Consider the following 22,144-nt stretch of genomic DNA (forward strand, 5'->3'; position numbering starts at 1 on the left):
GTTCCTGGGATCATGACCCAACCCCAAGGCAGCCACTTAACCAACTGAGCCACCCAGGCGCCCCAAGCAGAGCTTCCAACAGGTCTTCCTGTGTCCCTACCTGCAGTCCCAGAGTGAAGGAGGAAGGGGGGGGGGATTGGGGGAGAGCTCCTCCCACTGGACTGTGGTATCCTGGGAAGCAGCTATTGGATCTTACTCCTTGTTGGGTCCTCAGTATCAAACATAATAAATCGCCTTAAATCAAAGTGTAACAAAAAAGTCTCAATAGGAGGAAAGAAACAAATATTCATGAAGTGCCTGCTATGAATCGGGCTCTCAGCTGCAGAAATGTGCCTCATCGAATCTGCACTCCATCCAAGGTGCTCGGAGAACTGTGGTTGTCCCCACCGCAGGTGAGAACACCAGAGTTCAGAGAGGTTAACTTCATCTCCCCAGCCCACACAGCTTTCCAGTGGCAGAGTTGGGAGTCGTGTCCAAGGCAGCCCGGCTCTGAAGCTATGGTCATCCCTCCTCACCTCGCCACCCCTCCCCCTGATGTGGAGGAGCTGCAGTGGAGAGGGCACCCAGCTTTGGCAGCCTGGCCTCCTGGAATAGCCCCGGGTCTGGAAGCCTCTCCTTGCACAGCTCTGTGGCTAGAGCACCAGCTTTCATGTCTGCCTGGCTCCTGGAACTAGCCTCCTGGTCTGTGCCTCATTCTGTGCTCCCGAATAAACGAAAATGCCTCAAAGATGACTTTTTCACCAAATCTAGCCTATGGGCCTTGTTTCTGAAAGGCACCACATCTGGGGTTTCTGCTTCTGGCTGGGGCATCACATAAGAGATGCAGGCAGGGAAGGTACAGGTCCTGGGAAGACAGACAGAGTGACCCTCTAGTGGCTGTGACACCCTCCTGCCACCCCCTGAGACCAGGTACCTGGCCCTGAGTGAGGCTGCTGGGGAGAGGGGGGTTAATACCTACTGAGAAACAAGCAGTGCCAAGCCCAGGCGTGTGCTCCATGCACAAGGCTGCACTTAATCCTCAAACAGCCCCGTGAAGAAGGCACACTTGTCCCCACTTTATAGCGCAGATGGGAGGAGGGACTCGTCTAAAGCTACACACAGAATTTGAACCCAAGTCTGTCTCACCTGAAACTTGTATTCTTTCTGTGACATTATATGACATGAGTGGAAGCCCTGGGTTAACAATGTCCCTTGTTGGAGGGGCCAGTAGCCACGTGGACCAAGCCCACAGGGGACCAATGCGGAGGGGGCGTGGCCTCCGGCAATTGCCCAACAGACTAGACCCTTGGAAGTGGTCACCAGCAGCAGTGAGCTCCCACCGCTTCCTGGTCCCTCCTTCCTAATAGGAAGCCTGAGTGATGGGGAATCAGTGTTCCTCTGACCTGTCACCTCTCGGACCCCAGGGACTCCAGGGAAGGCCCAAAGAGCCCAGGAGGCCTGCATCTGCACAACCATTAGGTACCCTCTCAGCGGCCAACCCTCCCTGCATTTGGTGGGTGAAGAAATTGGGGTGCAGAGAAGAGGAGGGCTTAGCCAAGCCCACCAGCCCGGGGAGCTGAAACAAAGGCACTCACATCTTGCCCTTCCCACTGTGGGAGCCCCTCCTCCCACAGGCTCAGGCCATTTGAGAAGCCTGGGTCCCTGTGGGTGGGTTGAGAACTGGATTAGTGTTGCCTTGGCCCAGCAATGTTTATTCCTCAGGGTTTGTGTCCAGGTGACAGGACCCAGCATCTGGGAGGATGGAGCTCTAGGAACATAGTAGGCTTACTGCCATGATAAAGAGCTTAGTGCGTGCCAGGCATTCCACATGTTATCTCCTGCAACCCTGTGTGAAGTGAGCATCACCGACCTGGGATCAAAGTTCCCAGGGCAGGGACCCCAACACACCCCCATCCACCAGGGCTGCCTCCTCTCCCGCCAGCTAGGCCAGAGTTGGTGAGGACAAAGCACTACCTCCTCACAAGCCAGGTGTCTCTGAGCCCTGGAAACTGGCTGAGCTGGGAGCACAGGAGCAGGCTGGAGACTGAGCTGTCAGCTTCCATCTGCGTGGGTTTGATGCCTGCTTCAAGTTTCCGCTCGCATTCAGGGTGGTGATTGAAGGCACTGGAGGGGAACTGCGTGTCTTCCAGGATTATGATAGGTACTTGCTGGATAATGACTCTATGTCTATTCTAAGCAGGAGGCTGGTGCCAGGTGCCCCCTCCTCTAGTGACCTCAGCTCCACAGTGAGGCCTGCTTTCCACGGGCCGTCCTTCCAAGTCACAGGAAATCTCTGCTCTGGCCAGAGGGGTGCATATAGCTAGATGTCAAGGTCATCCTTCCTGACTCACAGCTGAAGCTCTCTGGCCACCCTTGGTTGCTGAGCTACCTAGAGCTCTCTGTCAGCCAACTCTGAGAAGCCTCTGTGTTTGTTGTCAACTGTCAGAGGCAAGAAGTTCTTTCTCAAGTTCAACCTGCAATGGTCAGGGCTAAGACACTAGGGCTGAAGGTCAAGGGAGCCAAGTCTCAGTCCCAACCCCACCACTACCATGCTGCACACTCACCACTGGGTCACAGGAGTTTAGCTGGTGGCCACTGAGGCTCTGTCAATTCATAGTTCACATCTAAGATGTCCTGTAGATCACAGTGTGAAGGCAGCTTCTTTCATTTCTCTGGTTGGAGCAATTTGGGGCTTAATGGGAGGGAGAACCACTGGCCGAAAGTGGGACTCCTCCCTCCAGAAGTCTCAAGAAGAGTAGAGATGGAGCTGGGGTCAGATCGGGGGCCAGGAGGCAGAGGCAATGGGACTGGGCAGAGGGGGCCTAGGTGTTTTCCTGTTTCTCTTCCAAAATCTCTATAAGGAGGGGCTCAAGGCACCAATATGTTCCAAAAGGAAGGCCCACTACAAAAGCTGCCTTGCACAGCAAACCTGGTGTTATTGTGAAGATGATTTCAGATCAATAAAAACAGCCAAGCTCTCTAGAGGCGCTTGATTCACGCTTTCCATGAGACTGAGGAATCATCAATTGCCTGTATTAGGAATGAGAAGACCATTGTAAGGATGACTTTAGAGGCAGGAGGAGATGGGGACACTGATGAAATCGTGGGGAAGCCGAAAGCTGCCCTAGAAGCCCTGGCAGGAATGCAAGCTCCCTTCCCTTGCTTCTTAGAAGGATAAGCTTGGTGAGCCCAATCCTGAAACCTCCCACCGTTTCTCCCAATCTCGTGCTATCAAAAACGGTGTTCTGAAGGCTTTCCTGTGCTAAGTCCCACACGGGCATTGGCAGGCTGCGCGAATGAAGGAGGGCCTCCAGGCGTCAGGGTGCTTGGGAGCTGGGTCTCTAAAGACTAAGACACTGGAGGTATGCAAGTCTATTTACTCCTTGGCAGAAACACAAGTCTCCTTGGCTTCAAAGAAAAGAGGCTTAAAAAGTCTTGGGCGCCGAGATGCAGACATCAAAAGCCGCCTGCCCACTGACAACCAGATGCATTAAGTGCAAATGAGGCTGAATGTGCAGGTTCTACTTCCCTTGAAATATACTTGTCAGCCCGGAAGGCAAAGATCAGAGAGCCGAGGGCTCCTCCTGGCCTGCATCTACCCTCCTCCTGGCACCCGGTGCCCCAGCTCCCATCCTTCCACGGGGCCACCGAAATCTCTTCTTCCTTGGGTTGACTGCTTGTTCTCTCAGTGTTTCTGGAAGGGAGGAGAAAGCTCATCTGGAGACACACTGGGTTTGCAGGCAAAGCAATGGATGGGTTGATGGAGCAGAGCCTTAGGAGGATCTCAGCTGTAGGAAGTGAATTGAGAGTTCTTTGCCTCCTCCTCTGGGCAGAGGACTAAAAAGGACACAGCCTCTCCCCATCCCAAAGGATGCCCAAGTCTGGTGGGGGGAACCCAGTCTCTGAATCAGGAGCCCTAAGTGTGATGGGAAAGACACAGCCCAACTGGAGAGGAAGGGTTCTCCTTGTCCAATGGGGCAGAGAAAACTCATACTGCCCTGGAGCCACCAACCTGACGGAAGAGACATAGTCCTGCCTCAGATGAGCTCCTAGTCTGATGGAAGTGGTAGCCAAGATCCCCTAGTCTGAAGGCTGGTCAGCTGTTCCAATGTCTGATAAGCAATCAGAGCTTTTCCAGCCCTGCACTCCCCGGGTGAGCCTTTACTAGATTTGCCATAAGCGAGGACAGCTCACTGGGCATCTGAGCACCAGATGCTCTCCTCATCTGCTTCCTGCCCATACCCAGGGATCCGAGACCTTACCATGACCCACACTCGCAGCTTGAGTGGATCCCGGACTGGGCTGCCCTGACCATCCTTGCCCATGATCCCTTCTCTATCAATACCTGCCCCCTTAATGTTCTGGGAAGTCTGGGCTCCTGAGGCAGCCCAGTAAGAGAACCTGAAAATTAGCCACAGAATCGCTGAACAGTAATTGGGTGCTTACTATGTACTTGACATATGTAGTGTGCTGGGGATGAAATAGCCAATGAAGATGGAGTCCTGACCCTGGAGGATGCCCTATCCCAAACACAAAGTTGCCATATATTCTGAGGTCCACTATATGGAGTATATCTCCATGAGTCCTGTGGCAGCACAGAGGAAGGAATGATTAATTCTGCCTGGGGTAGGGGTGGAGGAGAGGCTTCCCAGAGGAGGAGACATTTGGCTCAGGCCTTAAAACATGAGCAGAAAAAAAAATGAGCAGGAATTTGCCAGATGGAGGAGGAATGAGCATTTCAGCAGAGAGAGGAGGTAAAGGCTCCAGGGAGGGACATAACTTATGGGACTCAAGGATTAAAAAAAATGGGAGGGGGTGGGCAGCCTGGTTGTCCAGCAATTGTTCTCAAACTATGGTCTGCATCACTTGGGGGTTTACCAAAACTGAAATTACCAGGCCCCATTACCATATTTCTGACTCAGTGGGTCTGGGGTGGGGTCAAGGTGACACTGGTAACTGTGCGAGGACAATGCCTTTGAGAACCACAGTTGTGAAGGACTATAACAAATTGGATCATTACTCCCAATTCTTCTACTAGAGGAAGTAGAGTATATTCCCTGCCCCATTGGGCTTGGCCACAACTCGTGTGGACTTGACCAATAAAGTGTTAGTGGGGCAGCCCGGGTGGCTCAGTGGTTTAGCACCGCCTTCAGCCCAGGGCCTGATCCTGGAGACCCAGGATCGAGTCCCATGCCAGGCTCCGTGCGTGGAGCCTGCTTCTCCCTCTACCTGTGTCTCTGCCTCTCTCTCTCTCTCTCTCTCTCTGTCTCTCATGAATAAATAAATAAAATCTTTAAGAAATAAAAAAATAAAGTATTAGTGGACTTGATGTGAGCAGAATCTTTAAATTTGCTTATGGGGTTCAGCATGGCGTCTTGTGCTTCTGTTACCCACCATGGAAGAGTGTGCTTTGAGGAGCTGCTGATCCCAGGATGGGAGTTATGTGTCACAGACCTGAACCCAGCTTACAGCTTGACACAGAGTTTCCCAAACCACCTGAAGACCCATGAGTGAGATAAACAAGTTAGTGATTGTAAGCTATTGGGATTTGGGGGTTGTTTGTTATATAGCATTATCATAGCCAAAACCTGACTAATACAAAGGCTTTCAGTGACATGCTAACAAATTCAGGATCCATGCAGGTAGGAGAATAAAAGCTGAGTGTAGGGTAGATCTAAGCAGGCAAAACTGGAGGCAGGAAGGCCAGGTAGGAGGCTGTTGCCATAGTTCAGATGAGACACGGGATGAGCATCCCAATAAGGAGAAGAGAGAGAGTAAGGAATGGACTGGAGAGATACAAAGGTGCTAGAACCCCCAGAGGACTTACTGGGTGAAGAAAGGAGGGAGGCAGCTGCCTGGGTGGCTCAGTCAGTAAGTGTCTGCCTTCGGCTCAGGTTTTGATCCCAGGGTCCTGGGATGGAGCCACATATCGGGCTCCCTGCCGAGCAGGGATCCTGCTTCTACTTCCTGGGCAAGCCCCTGTCCCTGCTTGTGCATTCTCTCTTTCTCACTCTCTCTCTCTCTCTCTAAAGTAAATAGATAAAATCTTAAAAAAGAAAAAGAAGAGGGAGGCAGAAGTTCACTAGAATGGCTACACTTTTGTACGGAGAAGATGGAGCAGTCCATAGAGAACATGAAGGCCTTTTGTTCTCTGATGCCTCAGGAAGGCCCATTGCATCCTGAAGGCCAATAAACACATAGACGTGCCCCCCCAGACTTCCACCTCCCACAACAGGGTCCTGGTCAGGGCGCATGCCTGGGCAAGCTGGGGCCCATCCAGAGCAGCAACTAAGAATTGCAAGGGGACTTGCTCGTTGAGAGACTGAAGCCACAGTCATTTCTGTTGTTTTTCTCCAGTCTGCTTGGTTCTAAGTCAGCTGTAGACGAGCTTCGCCCACAACCGCCAGTCTTTTAATTTAATTGTGTGGTGCTGGGGTGTTTTTCCCCCTAGCAAATACATCAAAATTGTCACATCGTAAATAAACAGCCTTCTTTCCCCACTCAACACCCACCACCCACCACCACTCCACCCTACACATGCACAGCTGGAACAGCTGGAAGGGAGGGAGGGCTGCCAGGGGCGGGGGGCCTAGGAGTGCCGGGGAAGCTCCCCTGGAGGGAAGAGAGGCAGGCAAGCCAGACAGCTGCCTTCAGAGCCAAAAGGACTTGAGGACTAGATTCTTCTGCAAGCCTCCACCAACTAGAGACCACATAGAGCTGTGGAGAAGCCCGGCGGCAAGCTGGCCCCCCTAGGAGCATCACTAGCCCCTCTGAGCCTCAGCCTCCTTATCCGCCAAATGAGTTTCAATGTGAATGACAACACAGCTACAGCTACAACAGAGCTTTGTCAGCTGTGAAGTGTCTGACTGTCTAATAGTGCATTGTTACACAGTGACAGTGTAGAGTTGCAGGGGCAGGGCTGGGCCTTAGTCACTTACTGTGTGACCTTGGGCAAGTTGTTTCACCTCTCTGTGCCTTGGGTTCCTTCCTATAAAACAGGGCTACCAAGAGCACTCGACTCAGAGCACCTAAGAAGTAAATGCAGCACGTGTAAGCACCTGCAACAGAGCCCGCATGTGGTGAGGGACTGACGAATATTAGCTCTCACTATTGTATCGGGGAGTAACAGCCCCCTTCAGGCTACTCAGCCTCTCATTCCCAGGCAGTACTCTATGAAGAGGGAAGCGCCGAGACAATTCGAGGTCCAGGAGACCATGGCAAGAGTTCTTTCTAGCTGAGTTCTCACTCTTGAAAACCAGACTTCACAGAGGAACGTGTCCCCCCACCACACACATGCATGCACACACACATGCAGGCACACACGCAGCAAGGAGAGTGGAGACACAGTGCGGGTGCCCCCGTGCCCCCATTGGGAGGGATAAGTAAGGGACTGGAAACCCGTCAGGCACATTCCCACAGGAATGGGAAGTCCTTCCTACAGGAAAGGTGAGGCACCTCTCCCCATTGAGGCACCAACAGAGAGAAAGAAGCAGATCCAATCAGTCCCTAAATGTTCATGAGCCACCCCTACTGTTTGAAGTACTGGGAATGGGGCTGTGGAGCAAACCAGCAATGTCCCTCCTTCCTAGGAATTTCTCTCCTTTATGGTGTGATGGATAAATCCTGGGCTCCGCGGCATCAGATGCCATCACTTTGGACTTCATCTTGTCACTTTCAGGTTTGCCATCCTTAAGGAGTCACTTAATGCCCCCTCTTCACCGTGTTCCCCTCTGTAAAAGGGAGATGACGCTCGCCTCTGAAATGTGGTCGTGAAGATCAAATGAAAGTGCATGTCTTCTGGGAGCTCAGTAAATGCTTGCTTTTCATGTCTGTGCTATGTAGCGTTTAAACCGGTGCTGCAGACACTGCTTGTGCTTCTCCTTTCCCTTAGTGGTGGAAGCTCTGGATTTTAGCTGGGCACATAGCCCTCCAGAAACAAGCACATTTCCCAGCCTGCCTTGCAGCCAGATTTGGCCAGCAGCGGGTAGAAAGTGGTGTGTGCACTGTTGGGTATGCTCTTGAGGAAGGCAGCTGGCTGGCCCTCCTTCTCCATGGCCCTCTCTCCTCCCTCCTAACTGGCAGGAAAGCAAACCCAGTGGACATGCTGGGAAGTCATCTCGCCCATGCTAAGGAGAGTAGTACCCTGAGGAGTGTTGGGGGACAGTTGGATAGAAGGGATCCCCAACTCCAAGGGGCCACCATGTTAAATTGGAATGCTTGTGACCAGCCTCATGTTTACATGAGAAGGAAATCAGCTCTGATCCTCTTTAAGCTACTGCTACCCTACGCCTTTGTATTGCAATTGAAAATGTCTCCCCATTGAAATAACACTTTTTCCTTAATTAGCAGCACAAGGAGTGGAGAAGAACGTGGGGAGGGGTCAGCCTGAGGGCAGGCAGGTGAAGAATAGACTGATGGGTCATAAAGATTGTACAGACCGAGCTGGTGATGGGTGATGGATGGAGACAGTCCAAGATGTCTTTTGGAGGATGGAAGGATGATGACAGAGCTGGTTACACGCCATGACTGTGAGGTGAGCCCCCCTTGAGGGATGACAAGCCCAGTTTGGGACACGTGGAACTAAGGTGTGTGCATAACCTCCAGGTGGCACTGTCCAGGATGCGGGGCTGCCTTGGGGGCTGGAGGTGGAGACTTAGGGACCATTTCTTTATGGAGTGGAAGCCCAGGCACAGGGGTAAAGAAAGCAGTTGGAGAGGAGATGGACAAACGCTCAAATCAATATGTATGTACACAGTGTGATAAGTACAAGGAAGGAAAAGAAGATGCTGTCTCTGAGCGGACAGTTTGCATGAGAAGGGTCAGGGCAAGTTCCACGAGTTCATGATATTTAAATTGAGACCTAGGTACATGGAGGATTTATAGGTACCTGGTAGGAAGGCAATGGGGCAGAGGAGTGACAGAAAACAGCTCAAGCAAAGGCCTTGCGGCTGGAAAGACTTGACCCATGGAAGCCAGAGGCAGTGGAAATCTGCCATTCTTTTTGGCTGGTCTACATTAGAACCCCCTCACTATGTTAAGGAAGCCCCTACTTTTTCTGGCAAGACCAGCTTCCCACAACAGTCACTACAAATGTTAAATAATCACATTCCCAGGCTCTCTTGCAGCCAGGATGCAGGGACCGGGCCTGGGCCAGACCATCCAAGGCATGCTGTGCCCTGTCTGCCACCTAGGACTGTGCCCATTGCACAGAGCACACATGCAAGGCTCTTGGTCACTTAAAATGATGATCTGTCTGAGACCTTAGAGAACTTTGCTTTGTTGTGTAGAGCCCTGCTTTATCTGGATCTCAGTCTTTGTTCATGATAGAAATCTGCTTTCTGACCCCCGAATACATAACTGCACTGTTATCAGAAATCCTGCACTTGCCACAGAGCCCTCTTCATGCACCCTGATGTCTGCTCTCTTATGCAGAATTCCACTTGTTTCTACAGAACTCCACCCAGCTTCCCAGAACTCTGCTCTTGGCTTTTTTTTTTTTTTTTTTTTGAAACAGATTCCAATATTGATATACAGAGACTGTCTTTATTCTACAGAAACCCTGATTGGTTATACAGAAATTCACCAAGTTACACGGAATCCTGCCTTTTTCTTCAGAAGCATGCTTGGTCGTGCCAAACCCTTGGTGATTTTATAGAAATCTGAATTCACAGAATCTTGCTTTGTTACAGAGAAACCTGCTGTGTTCCAACAGCCCTTCCCCATTAGAGAGAACTCAGTAGAGCTGCACCAGCATCACTGACTTGGACACCTGCTCTGGGGTGCAGGACCCTGCCGTCCACTTGACCACTGCTTGCCAATCTCATTGTTCTTTAGAACGCTTTTTGGGTGCACAGAGTTCTCCCAGGAGGTTCAGAACCCCAATTTTTACACAACACCCCAAAATTGGTACAGAGAAATCTAGGAGGTTACACTGAACTCAGCTTTGGTTGGTAGGACCGCATCCTGATTCACAGATTCCCACATCCTGCAATGAAGCCCAGCATCACAGTAGTGGCTTCTGTAAGGACATGGCACCCATATAAGCCTTTGTGAGGCAAGTGGTCAAAAGAATGGCTAATGGATCCTCACCTTAGACGAGGCTGGGAGGGCCTGTGCCCCCCGAGTCAGGATCCAGGCCCCCTTCACTCTTTTCTTCCCCGGCCAGGGAGGACTCAAGCCTGAGATATGGACAGCAAGGGCCAAGCAGAGACCCGGAGCAAGGCCTCGGAGAAAGAGACAAGCACCCAACTTGCTTCTCCTCAGGCCTGGCCCCAGCTGCCTGGGCACAAATCTACTTGGACAGAAATAATCAGCCAAATTAATTTAGCTTTAAATAGCAGCACTGAGAATGTTTCCACAAAATTTTCTCCGAGGAGAGCTAAGCAGAATTAATGATGGCACAATATCGGAGAGAAATGTTATTTATTAAGGCCTAATCATTCCGGGGAGGGGGAAGTCATCATAACATAATAAAGTGGGAATCAGTTGGCCCAGCCCAACCCCGCCCAGCCCCACTCAGCCCGGGAGCCAAGGAGGGGCCCTGGGAGTCCAGGATCTGGGGAGCCTCGTAGAGAAGCTGCCTGCAAAGTGAACAGCTTCTCCTGGGGCTCCCTGGCATGGGAGAGCTGGGCTAGGCTCCCCACGTCCTGCCACGTTCCTCGTAGGCTGTGTCCACACCAGCCCACTTGTTCCTTTGCTGAGCACCTTCCAAGGGGGGCAGACTCCACTACTGCCAGGGCACCATCAAAACATGGAGCTCACCCCAAGCGGAATCTGTGGAGCCCCACCCCACTTCCCGCTGCTGCCACTTTATTTTTTATTTTTTTTTAAGATTTTATTTATTTATTCATGAGAGACACACAGAGAGAGGCAGAGACACAGGCAGAGGGAGAAGCAGGCCCCACTCAGGAAGCCCGATGCCAGACTCGATCCCGGGTCTCCAGGATCACGCCCTGGGCCAAAGTTAGGCACTAACCCACTGAGCCACCCAGGGATCCCCTCGCTGCTGCCACTTTAAGGGGGCCTCCATTCATTTGTGCTTTCAACTATTATTTATTGAGCACTGAGATGTCGAGCTGCTCTGGATGCTGGGAGAGACAGCGGGAAGAGCAGCAAACAAGTAAATGAACAAGATGATGTCTGGTGGTGAGAGTGTTCTGGAAATAAAGTGATAGAGATGGAAGCAGGTGGCAGATTTAGGGGATGTGGTCAGGAAGGGACCCCGAGAGAAGATGAGCTACGACCTGACACCTCAATCATTGGGGTTGGTTGGTTCTGTGAAGAGCTGGAGTCAGGGGAAAATATTCTGGCAGAGGACACAGCATGGGCAGAGGTCCCGGAAGAGGGGAAGAAGCTTGGTTTTCTGAAGACCAGAGTGACTGGGGCGTGGTGGACGATGGGGAGAGAAACAGGGACTGTGAGCGGCAGTTCTGCTACCAAGAGTGTGAGGATGGGTCAGAGTCAAAGACTTCCCAAGAGGAAGATGAGATCTAGGAAAGAAAGGATGAGGGGCCACTTTCTCTGACCCCTGTGCACCCCAAGATCTTCCCCCCATCACACCATGGCTTCTGATCGGCCTGGTATCACATACGTCACTGTGCCGGCTGCCATTTACCTTAAGGGACATTGATAGAGCAGCATAAGTCTGGAGGAGGCTGCTTCCCATCTGTTGGGGGCATGCTCCACATGGGGTCTTTTGGGTCTGTGGTCCAAAATGCAGCATCTGTCATCAGAGAGGCCTGGGTTCAAATTCTGACTCATCACAGAACCATGGGCAAGACATTTAACTCCTCCAAATTTCAGTTTCCTCAACTATAAAATGGGACAATAGCATTTACCTTGTGCAATTCTTAAGAGGATTAAATGGGTGAAGGAGGTCCTTAGGCATCTCTGGGATACCACCAAGGTCCCCAGGGTCCTCCTTGGTCTGAACCATAGGCTGCCAGTCATTGGGGTCTGGAGTGTGCTGATGTAGAAAGAGTCAGACACACCTGGCCACCAGGACTCACCTTTCCTCACTTGGAAGGTGAGAGTGATAACCCCTCCCCCAGGAGCTCATTTGAGGGTCACATGGAATGATACTTGGTAAACACCTGGCCCAGGTAGCTCCATTACTGCCACTCTCTCCCCCAGACTCCTCTGTTGGGCTATCATAACAAAATGTCACAGACTAGATAGCTCAAACAATAGAAATTTATTTTCTCACAGTTCTGGAGGCTGGAAGTCCAAGATCAAGGTAGCAGCAGGGTTTGGTTTCTGAGAGTTCTCCTCTTGGCTTGCAGATAGCCATCTTCTCACTGTGGGATCTCCTGGGAGATTCCAGAAGAGCAAATCCGTTCCATCTGCATTTGAAAAACAACATGGTAGACATGTTTACCACTCACATTTCAGAGACAGCAAGTCAGCTTTGGAATCCAGCCTGAGCTTTGATGAGAGAAGGGAGTCAGCATCCAGACACCCCTCTCAGTGCTTGACCATTCTAACTGACCCCCAGGGCCATGGGAACTTTTCTGCAGGTGTCAGGACCAATCTTTGACACTCTGGCCTAGCCCCAAAGACTCTGATGCACAGGAAGGAACCTATCTACCCCTTCTCAAGGTGCGGATTCCTCCATCCAAGTGTGCCCTACTCCATCCCACCTGCTGGGGATAGGCCTTCTGGAATGACCTTCATTAGTCCTAAAAACACATAGTCAGGGAGGCCTGTTGAATGTGAAATGCCCCATTTCTCTTGGGACTTTTCTGGAATCTAAAATTAAACACAACTAAAGAACTCCTCCAATCTAGCCAGACTGGTTTACTGTTTTCCCCTCCAAATAAGCTATGAGGGTTCTATATCCTGAAGTCTTCCCTCTCCTCTATTCACAGCTAGGTCTCTTCTTGCAGATGACCCCACCAGTTCTCCACCAGTTAGAAACATTGGGGTCACATTCCACTTATTCCATCAGCCATCAATACCCATAAATCCTCCTTCCTGAGTATGTAATTGTGTACTCCCTGCCTTCCCATAGCGAACATCTGTTGCTCTTGCCTGCCTAGCATCCATTCCCCTCTGTTCTGATAAGGCTACCCTGATTTCCTTTGGGGAATGACCTCTCCCACCTCTTGGGCTATGTGGATGGGTGGAGTGCCCTAGGTTGACCCCAGGCCCCAGCTGCATGGGTGAGTACATGACCTAGGCCCGCCAAAGAATCCCACAGCCCTGGTCACAATGATTCTCTGAGGATAGACATTTGACCTAATCTACGTCAATTAGAGTCAGGTCCTGGACTTTTATAGGACCTACTGGGGATTGTTCTGGGGCATCTCAGCTGTTGAAGGTAAGTTGGATATGTTGATGATCAACTTGCCACAGTAGGGGCAGCGCCTCCTTGAGAAAGAAGGCTGAGTGAGAGGTGGAGAGGGAGTGCCCCTAGTGTACCAGTTTGCTTTTATGTGTGATAACCAACCACAACACCTCAGCAGCATAGCCCAATAAACTTCTATGCGTGGGGATGTGCAAATTGGCTGCAGTTTGGCTGATCCAGGGCAGGCTCAGCTGGGCCACTCTGTTGTAGGAACAGTAGCGGCTAGGGTGGCTTGACAACATGTGGCTCTCATCCTCCTTGGGCCAGCATGCTAAAGAGTCCTTCTCATAGAATGGCAAAGGGACGAGAAAGCAAGCAGAAACGTGCAAAGTCTTGTAAGGACTGGATTCAGAACTGTCATACTGTCACTCTGCCCCTTCCATGGGCCAAAATAAATCACACAGCCCAGAGTCAAGGAGAACTGAAATCCCCTTTGCCCTTTAAGTGAAAAGAATGGCAAAGTCTTGTTATCAAGGGCATGAGCAGGGACAGAAGATGCGAGTGGAAGGCAATCTACTATAAGTGGTATTATTTGAACCTCTGGAGCCAGCTGAGCCTGAGCCAGATTCACCACTTGAGCCTGACTGATCTGCCTTCCCCAACCCTGCCCTCTTCACACCTTGACAGATACTATGTTTTGTTTAACAAATGGAGGCAATTCTCTTCTAAGAGAGAAAGAAGGAGCCTTAACACATATTGAGTCCCACGGTGTGACAAGCTCTGAGCTGGGAGCTATACATTCACTTATACTGGAACCTTAAAACAGCTCTGTGAGGAGGCTGTGAACATCGTCATTGTGCAAATAGGAAATAGGCTCAGAGGGGCTCTGTAACCTGTCCACAGTCTCACGGTGAGGAAGCCGCTGAATGGTCAGTGTTGAAAACACGTGCTTTCCCCAATCCATAATGGTGAACTTTCACCCCAGAAGTGGGCAGCACCCATCCTATGCTCCATGCTTCCCTCAGCCTGCTAAACTAACAGCTAATGTTTCCTGAGCCCTTCCTGTGTGCTAGGTAACTGCTAAGCACTTCCAATGCATTAGCTCACATAATCTCTCCAAAAGCTCTGGATGTATTAGTACCATCTATGTATTAGTACCATCTCCATTTTACAGAGGAGAAAACTGAGCCTCGGGAAAGTTAGACAACTTGTCCAGGTGGTAAGTAGTGGGGTCAGGATTCCAACCTCTCCTATCTGACCGCAGAGCTGGCCCCCTGGTCTCTGTTTGTCTTAAAAAACCTCTAAAAACCCTGGGGTTGGGTGGGAGGGTCAGAAGTGTCAAACCTAGACCCTGCCTCTTCCCAGTGCCCCCCTCCCATACACACACACACACAAGTCCCCAGCCCTCAGGTGCTCAGCTAGCCCTTCAGTGCCTGGTCACTAGCCTCTGGGCCGGTGAGCCAGCCTACTCCATGGCTGCAGACGTGATAAATGGCTCCAATTATCCCCTCTGAGTTCCGGTTTAATGTCATGTTTTATTAATGGCAACTGTCAGAGGAAAGCAAAGCACCCACTGCGTGCCTGCTGCCTGCCTCCATTTGGAAGCATGCTCTCCAGGTGAAGAAATGAAAAGGTGTGAGGGGAAAGGCACCACCCCCAATCCAGCTCCACAGGCAGGAAAATAACTCAGTGCGCCTCCCCACTCAGGCCCCAGGCTGAATGAATGCCACATTTTTGCCTGGCACGTTCCACCCATTGCTAATGCTCTGTTGCTTCCTTGACTGACAAATTAGGGGTTTGAACAAAATGCGAGGGGGGGGGGAGATGGCAGCTGCCCACCCTGTAATTAAGAGAGGGTGAGAGAGAAGGGGGGCAGGGGGTATCCAGCCGTCCCACAAACATGCCTTCGTCTTGCGCGGCTTTGGCTGAGCATTTTCAGAGTGGGCCTGTGCAGCCCCTGGTGGCCTGTCCTCCGGGCCATCCCACTGATCCAAGGCTGCAGCTTCTCACCCAGCTTTAGGACCTGTCAACCAGGTCCTCGGAGACACAGGCTGAGCAGGTTTCACTTGTCCCAGCTGAGGGGACAAAGGGGATCCAAACTCTCATCCAAAGGGGATGAGAGTTAATTCCTGGCACAGGAAACAGTGGGGAACAGATGGAAAACTGAGGTCTGGCAAAAGGCAGTGCTATCTCCCAGGTTATGGTGGGAGCTAGTGGGAAAGCCTGCACTGGTACCTCGGGCTTCTGCCTCCATCTAGAATTCTCCTGCTGCATAAAGCTATATAAATGGCCACGGACAGCTTGCAGTGAGGGACATGGGTATCTCCCCCCACACATACCACTGCCTGGATGGGCTCCGAGCCATCAGTCACAGGGCTGAGCCTGGCCAACTCTGGAAAGGGTATGTATGTGTGCATGCAAGCAATGGATGCTCCCTGACACAGTGAAGTCACCCCTTAACAATATATAGGTGTAGAAAGAGGTGTAGTGCCCCTCATATGGTCAACAAACAGACAATGCCTACAGTAGGCGTGTGTCAGGGGGTATGATGGGAGAGGACCGTTTCTGTTTCAAGAGTTAACAGACCATCTCCATACCCTCTAAAAATGAGGTACAGGAGCCAGATTGAGAGGACTGTTTTGTCAGTCCCAGCCCTCTGATGGTGCCAGTCTCACCCGGGAATGCCCGAGGCACTTACTAGGCTGTGTGACTCCTAGCCAGCCCCACAGGCATTTCTCCCCAGGGGCCAGTATTGTGGCTGAACCAGCCTTGTGGTTCTTGTTACCACCACAGGATGTGCACTCCGTGGAAGCCATCAGGGAACTTGGAGGAATAACATTTCTTGCTCACAAGTCCTGGAGGGTACACAGCACATCGGATGGCCACACAGAGCAGCTATGGGTAAGGAGAAGGCATATCCAGGGCTCTGCCTTTATTAGAGACCGAGTGTGGGGTGTCTAGGGTTTTCTGGGCTCACTCTTTATGGGTTACTATAAAGCATATGAGTGGGAATTAGGGTGTGGGAAGGGAGACATGGGGTCACTCAAGCCATCGGTCAGCCAGGGCTTTCTCAAAGAAGGACCTTCATGAGTGAAGGGCAGCCTTGTTCCTCATCAGATAGTTTGCTAGTAGCTGGCTTATACAGCTGGCACTATGTTTGTTCTAGATGGATGTCTTTTGAAATGGATGCCTTGACAATGAAAAGCTTAAAACTCACACTACTGGTACATGAGCTACCCCTGGTAGGATGAGATCAAGGTAAACTCCTGGGCGGAAGAGATGTCCAAGTAGGGACTGAAAGAAAAGTAAGAATTAGCCAACCAAAGGGGATGAGAGTTAATTCCTGGCACAGGAAACAGTGGGGAACAGAATTCTAGAGGGGAGGAATGGATGGGGCTCTGATGTTCAGAGAGAGAGAGGCATTGGCTACAGAGTCTGCAAGGAAACTGAGGTTGGAAGGAGTCACACCCCCACACGGTCAGGCTAAGGAAGAAGTTGTACCCCCCACCCCCCTCCCACCAAGAGTCACTGTGTCTTTAAGCAGGGAAGGGAGGTGTGTAAATGCCTCCCGGAAAGAGCATCGGGCTAGGATGTGGAAGGATGGAGCAGAGGGAAGAGCAGTGAGAGGCTGTTCCCATAGCCCAGAATGGGGAAGGTAGGGATTGCAGCCTGGTTTTGGCAAGATAGCAGTAGAGATTCAAAATATATTAAGGAACTTCTAATTGACTTACAGAGGTCGGGTGAGAATGGAAGCACCAAAATGCCACCTGGATACTAACGCAGGCAACTGTGGCTGGAGCAGCAGGAGAACTTTCCTTGAGAGGGGGGAGATATATGTCCCTCTGGGGTTGAAGGATATTTTCAATGTGTAAAGTCAGATAAACATGGGTTTCCCAGTGCTCCTGAGCTAGACCTGATGGGACAGTGACAATGGGAAGTGATGATCAACAAAGAAACTGTATTCTTATGACAGTAAAGCCCAGTGCCTCCCAGGCTTGGCTCTGGAATGAGACTTCTTGCCGGGGAGGGATGGATAGACTCCTGCTTTCACGGTCCTCTGCAGCTAGATTACTTCCATCCCTGGGGCCTCCCAACTACCCTTTTAACTCTTTCCCCAACCCATCTCTTTAAAAAAAAAAAAAAAAAGTATTTGTTAACATAGAATAAAATTGGCTTCTGTTTGATTACAGTTCCATGAATTTTAACACCTGCCTAGATTCATATGCCACCACAACAGAGCAGTTATGTCACCGGGGAAGAGCCCCTCGCTTGGCCTTTCTATACGTCAACATTTCCCCCACTTCCTTCCCCTGGCAACCACAAATCTGTTCTCTATCACTATAGTTTTGCCTTTTCCAGAATGTCATACAAATGGAACCATACAACATGTGTGACCTTGTGAGATTGGTTTTTTTCACTCAGCATATTGCCTTTGAGATGCATCTAGAGTGTTATGTGTATCCATAGTTCATTCCTTTTTTATTGCTGAGGAGTATCTCATTGTGTGGACTTACACATCCATTCACTTGCTGAAGGACAATTGGGTTGTTTCCAATTCAGGGTGATTATGAATACAGCTGCTGTAAATGCTCACCTACAGTCTTCCTTCCTCTCAGTAAAATACCTGGGAGCAGGACTGCTGGATTTTATGACATATACATTTAATAAGAAAGTGCCAAACTGTTTTCTGGATTGACTGTCCGTTTGCATTCCCACCAGCAATGCATGAGAGTTTCACTTTCTCCGCATCTTTGCCCCCATTGTTATTGTCAATATTTTTTATTTTAGCCAAATTAAAGGTAAGAAATGAGATCTTATTGTGGTTTTAATTTGCATTTTCCTAGTAGTTAATGATGCCAAACATCTTTTCATGTGCTTGCTTGCTATCTATATATTCTCCGTGATGAAATATCTCTTGCTTATTTCTTCTTGGGTTGTTTTCTTATTATTAAATTTTAAGAGTTCTTTATATATTCTGGATACAAGTCCTTTGTCAGATATGTGATTTGCAAATATTTGCTCCCAGTCTATGTTTTGTCTTAGCAGTGTCTCTCATTTAGTAAGAGTTTTTAATTCTGATGAAATCCAATTTGCCAAATTTTCATTTTATACATAATGTTTTTGATGTCATAGCTAAGAATTCTTTGCCTTGCCTAAAATCACTAAAGTTTTCTCCTATGCATTCTTCTAAAAAGGCTTCTTTGATTTCTATCATCTGCATTTTGTAGTTTTCAGCATACAGAACTCTTAATGGGTTTGTTAAATTTATTTATAAATATTTCATATTTTTGGAGCTATTGTAAATGATAGTTTTAAATTTGATGTCCAATTATTCATTGCTGGTATATAGAAAAATGATTGATTTTGTAACCTGTGACCTGATCAAACTGCAACTTAGTTGTAGGAGTTTTTATTTTTATATAATCCTTAGAATTTTCTACATAGATAAACAGTTGGTCTGTAAATAGAAAGAGTTCTATTTTATTATGTTTCAATCTGTATGCTTTTGTTTATTTTTCTTTCCTGATTGCATCAGATAGAACTTGCAATGGTAAATGGACATCCTTGACTTGTTGCTGATCTTAGGTAGAAACATTCTATTTTTTACTGTTAAGTATGATGTTGGTTGTAGGGTTTGTTTGGGTTTCTTTTTCTAGATATCTGTTATCAGGTTGAGGAAATGCCCTTATGTTTCTAGTTTCCTGAGAGTTTGTGTCATAAATCACTACTGAATTTTGTTAAATGTGTTTTCTGTGTTAGTTGATATGATTATCTGGTTTTTCTTTTTCAGGCTGTTAATATGGTAGCCGACACTGATTAATTTTCAAATGTTTAACCAGCTTGGCACTCCTGTGAGAAACTCTACTTAGTCATGGTGTATTATTCTTTTTATGTATTACTGGAATCAATTTGCTAATACTTTGTTAGGAAATTTTGTATCTATATTCATGAGAGAAATCGATCTATAGTTTTCTTTTTGTGTGCTTACTAGGTCTGGTTTTGTTATCAGGATAATGCTTGTCTCATAAAATGAATTGGGAAGTGTTCCCTCCTCCTCTCTTTTCTTAAAGAGATTGTGTAAAATTTGTGTTATTTATTTTTAAAATGTTTGGAAGAATTTGCAGATAAATAATCTTGACTGGGAGATTTACCTTACTGAAGCTTTTTTTAAATCTACAAATTCAATTTCTTTAATAATGATAGGACTATTTAGGTTATCCATTTTATCTTGGGTGAGTTTTGGTAGTTTGTGGTCTTTGTACATTTCACTTAAGTTGTCAAATTTATGTGCCAGGAGTTGTTCATATTATTCCCTTAATATCCTTTTAATGTCTGTTGTGATATCTCTCCTTTCATTCCTGATACTCATAATTTTGTCTAATCTCTCCCTCTCTTTTTTCTTTCAGTCTTGCTAGAGATTTATCAATTTTATTTATATTTTCAAAGAACCAGTTTCTGGTTTCATTGATTTTTTTAAAATTGTTTTTCTGTTTTCAATACTGTTGATTTCTGTTCTCTATCTTCCTCCTGCTTGCTTGGGATTTATTTTGCTCTTCCCTTTCTAGTTTCTTAAGATGGAATCTAAGATTAATGATTTGAAACCTTTCTTCTTTTCTAATATAAGTGTTTACTGCTATAAATTCTAATTACTGCCTTACTACATCCCACAAATTCTAACTACCTTCTTACAACATTCCACAAATTTTGATATGTTGTATTTTCATTTTCATTCAGTTCAAAATATTTTCTAATTCCCCTTGAGGCTTCTTATTTGACTCACGGATTATTTAGAAATATGTTTTCAACTCAAAGTGTCTGGAGATTTTCCTGTTATCTTTCCATTACTGATCTGGTTTAGTTCCATTATGCTCAGAGAACATACTTTGCATGATTTCAATTAAAATTTGTTAATATTTGTTTTATGAGTCAGAATATCCTCTAGCTTGCTGAATGTTCTATGTACACTTGAAAAGAATGTATATTCTACTTTTATTGGGTTGAGTGTTCTGCAAGTGCTTATTAGATCCAGTTGATTGAATCAGTTCTACTGATTTTGTCCACTAATTCTATCAATAACTGAGAAAGGAGTGTTGGCTTTTTCAGGATGCCTGGGTGGCTCAGTGGTTAAGCATCTGCCTTTAGCTCAGGGTGTGACCCTGGAGTCCTGGGATTGAGTCCCACATCTAGCTCCCCGCATGGAGCCTGCTTCTCTCTCTGCCTACGTCTCTGTGTCTCTCATGAATAAATAAATAAAATCTTTAAAAAAAAAAAAAAAGGACTGTTGACGTTTCCAATTACAATTACGGATTTCTCTATTTCTCCTTTCAGTTCTGTTAGTTTTGCTTCGTGTATTTTGAAGCTGTTGTTAAGTGAATCCACATTTAGACTTCAGTCTTCTCTATGAATTGATCCTTTTATCATTATTTAAAAACCCATTTTATCTCTGCTGATTTTCTTTATCTGAAGTCTACTTTGATATTAATTAAAGCCACCAAGCCTTCCTTTAGTATTTTCAAGGTATGTATTTTTCCACCGTTTTGCTTGTATCCTAACTATATCCACATATAGATGATGTGTCTTGTAGACAGCATATATTTAGGTCAAAGCTCTGTTTTTTTTAATCCATTCTGATGATCTCTCCATATAAATGGGTTTGTTTAGACCATTTACATTTAATGTAACTACTGATTTGTTTGGATTTAGATCTGCCATTTTGTCAGTTTTCTGCATAATCTTTCTATTCCTTTTTTATTTGTTTCTCTGTTTCCTCCTTTTCTGACTTATTTTGGGTTAGGTAAACATAGTGTGTATTCTATTTTGATTTATAGTTCTTTTTCCATATCTCTTTGTATAACTTTTTAAAATGTTCTTTAGTGATTGCTCTAGGAATTAAATTATACATACCTAACTTTTCACAGTCTGCTTAGAATCATTGTTTCTCTCTTCAAGCAGAATGTGGAACCTTACCACTATCTATGTTCCTTTGTCTCCATCCATAGTCGTCTTGTATATTAAATACATATTGAATATATATAACTTCCCCAAGTCACATAGTGAGTAGCAGTGCCAGAATCCACCAGGCAGGCTGATGCCAAAGCCAGGAACATAACTACCCTTCCCCAGTGATGCCCCTGGTTCCAATCTGACCCAGCAGAGAATTCTCATGGACTGGACCTTCCAAAAAGCCCAGAGCTGGTTATAAAATGTCTTGACCTCCAAATTTAAGAATATCCCAGGTCACCCCATCAGACCAGGACCCTAAGGGAAAACACATTGGATTTCAACTCCCACATGTCCTTTTGGCTGGGAGTCTTTGCTGTGCAAAATTTGCCCAGATATTCATGGCAGCCTTGCCCTAGAGTTCACACCTCAGCCAGTAAATGGCTCTGCTTTTCTGAAACCTTCTGGACCTTTGGGCAGAACAGGAAGTGTCTCTGCAAACTGAACAGTGCTACTCCAGCCAGATGAAAGAAGCTCACACAGTATTCTACAGGAGCAGTTTGACATCTCTATCATCCTGACTGGCTAACCCCACCCCCCACCCCTTGCTTCTTTGGCTGAACTCTCTCCTTCTCTTCTTCTCCCTCATCCTCCAGGGCTGAGGAAGAGAGTGCATCTCTTGCCTGTCATCTTTCTGCACAATTGGAATCGACAGGTCCTTGGGCAAAGGGACTGGCCCCTCCTCTGACAGCAAACTAGTTCTAAATAAATGAGTATTGGTTTTGCTCTGTTTGTTTTTCATTTGTAGCTATCCTTTGATTTTTTTTTCTCTGCAAAATTGGTTAAGCAATGATAGCATGGTCTGCTTCTGCAGTTGCATTGATTGGGCTGCTCCTGGAGTCTGGGTCTTTTGCTGGGTTTTCTGTTTTGTTTAGCTTT

At 47.7% G+C, this 22,144-nt stretch overlaps 1 long non-coding RNA gene across 1 annotated transcript in view; it reads right to left on the reverse strand.

Moving 5' to 3' along the window:
- LOC144286118 (uncharacterized) overlaps positions 1 to 22,144 on the reverse strand; it is a 40,503-nt gene that overhangs the window by 6,189 nt on the left and 12,170 nt on the right. Inside the window, exons 3-4 of the long non-coding RNA XR_013354218.1 lie at positions 12,185 to 12,320; positions 11,594 to 11,701 (exon numbers count right to left, since the gene is read on the reverse strand). This is a non-coding gene — a long non-coding RNA (uncharacterized LOC144286118). The remainder of the gene's footprint in view (positions 1 to 11,593; positions 11,702 to 12,184; positions 12,321 to 22,144) is intronic.

This window comes from Canis aureus, chromosome 16, assembly GCF_053574225.1.
Source record: "Canis aureus isolate CA01 chromosome 16, VMU_Caureus_v.1.0, whole genome shotgun sequence".
In the NCBI taxonomy this organism is placed as follows: domain Eukaryota; kingdom Metazoa; phylum Chordata; class Mammalia; order Carnivora; family Canidae; genus Canis; species Canis aureus.